A 2155-nucleotide genomic window follows, 5' to 3' on the forward strand; every position below is an offset into this window, starting at 1 on the left:
GGTGAGCTCGGGGGGGAGGAGGGGGGCGCCACCCACTGACTCACACCACTTTGGCCTGCGGGGTTCAGGGGGTTTCTGATCCATGCCCTGCGCCAGCCCAGCACTGCTGAGCTGATGCAGGGCCAGGCAGCCCCACGCCTCCTTGCCCACGGCCATCCCGCGATGGAGACTGGCTACTCCCCAGCCCCCGCCGGAGAGGGGGTTCCCACAGCCCCTGGGCACCACGCCAGCTGCCCTCACGCAGGCTGCTGCAGAAGGGCACCGCGCCCGCCACTTGGCTCTGTCCCTGCCTGCCAGCACCACAAGGCGACGTCTCCTCAGCACACAGGCCAGGCCTGGGGAGGTGTCTGGGGCGAGAAGAGAGACCCCCAGGGGTTCCAGGCTGCCCCCTTCTTTCCAGCCTGGCTTCAGCCAAGGCTCCTGCTCTGGCCACCTGCGTCCCGTAGCTCCACAGGGTGCTCTTGGCGCCCCAGGGCTCAGCACAGCAGATCCTCCCAGGGTGGCTCCATAGGTGGGAGAAGGGCTGCTGCTCGGGTGGGTGGGTGGCTCGTGTGGGAGCCAGTGCTGCCCCTTGGGGGTGGCTCCCCCCCCAGACTCAGTCCCCTGCCAGCCTGAACATCAGAACGGCCACATTGGGTCAGACCAAAGGTCCATGCAACCCAGTGTCCTGTCTTCCAACGGTGGCCAGTGCCAGGTGCCCAGAGGGAATGAACAGACCAGGGAATCAGCAAGTGAGCCACCCCGTCACCCATCCCCACTTCTGGCCTGGGGTACCAGGAGGTTGGTTTGCTCCGTGTCTCCTCGCAGTACAGCTCAAGCAGCCGCTTGGGGAACCTGCGTGAGTGCACAGAGCATGGAGCGAAGGGCGGGATGGCCCCCTGCTGTTGCGGGGCCCACGGGCAGGATGCAGGGACGGGGCCATGCTCCCGCGCCTCCAGGGCCATGTGCCTGATGCAGGCTGCATGTTTACCCCGGCGCCGAGCGCTCCTTCGCAGCCCGCCCCACTCCGGGAGCGGTGAGCATTGCCAGTGGCACTTTCACGCCTGCCAGGGCACATCAGCCTCAGGCTCCAGCCTGGAGCTCAGCTCCCCTTGCACCCTGGCACAGCGCTGGCCCAGTCCGCCTGCAGCCCGTCTCCAAGCCCAGCCAATGCTGGATGCTCCGGGGGAAGGAGGGCAGTCCCTGGAACACCCCCTCTGCCAGCAGCACGATCCCCCAATGGCGGGACTTTTCCTTCCTGAGCCCACCTGGCCGCCAGCTTCTTCCACGAGCAGGAGGAGCGAGGTCCCCGGTCACCCTAGTGCTCCTGGTAATGTCTAAGCCCGGCTTTGACTCTTGCTAAGCTACTTGCCTCTAACATCCTGCAGCAGTGAGTTCCATAGGTCATGTGCAAAAAGATTTCCTTGTATCCTGCGCTCCCTGTTCACATCCCGGAGTTACAGCACGGGCAACTGGGAGCCCGGCTCCCTCCCTGCCGGACAGACCCCAGGCCTATAGCCTTCTCTCCCCACCTCGGCTCTTTGCAGACAAGTCACCAAAGCCAGGCAGAGGACTCCAGGTGAGGCTTCACGATAACACTGTAGTCACCTCCACGTTAGGCTCTAGCTTTTTCCTGGCACAGATCGGTCCACCCGCCCCAAGGCTTTGCTGCTCACCACCAGGGACAGGCCGCAGCTTCGCCTCCCCACACCCAGCCCCGCCCCGCCCCGCTTTGAGCTCTGTCCTCCCGCCACTGCCGAGACAGGGACGCTCTTGTCCCATCTCTCCCCCCCTGGAGCCACTCAGCAGTCCCCAGGAATCTCCTCGCTGCCAGGAAAGGAGCTTCCCAGCAGGGAGTTCTCAACACACCTCTGGCTGCACCTGGCAAGCAAGCACCCCCTGCTCCGTGCAGCTGCAAGCATCTCCTCTGCCGCCACCCAGGTGGCTGCTAAAGGGAAGTGGGTGCCAGCCTGCCACCTCCTCTAGCTACAGGACCAGCACAGCCAGGAGCTAACGGGGGATAGGGGCTTTGCCTCCCAGGCCCACTCCATCCTTTGCTTCTCCAGGGCAGCTCCCCAGGGTCGGTCAGGATGGAGCTGGGGCTGCAGCTCCTTCCTTGCTTCTGAAGTCATGGCCTGGAACCCAGGCGAGAGGAACCAGCCCAGACACACCGGGG

This window comes from Mauremys mutica, chromosome 14, assembly GCF_020497125.1.
Source record: "Mauremys mutica isolate MM-2020 ecotype Southern chromosome 14, ASM2049712v1, whole genome shotgun sequence".
Taxonomy (NCBI): domain Eukaryota; kingdom Metazoa; phylum Chordata; order Testudines; family Geoemydidae; genus Mauremys; species Mauremys mutica.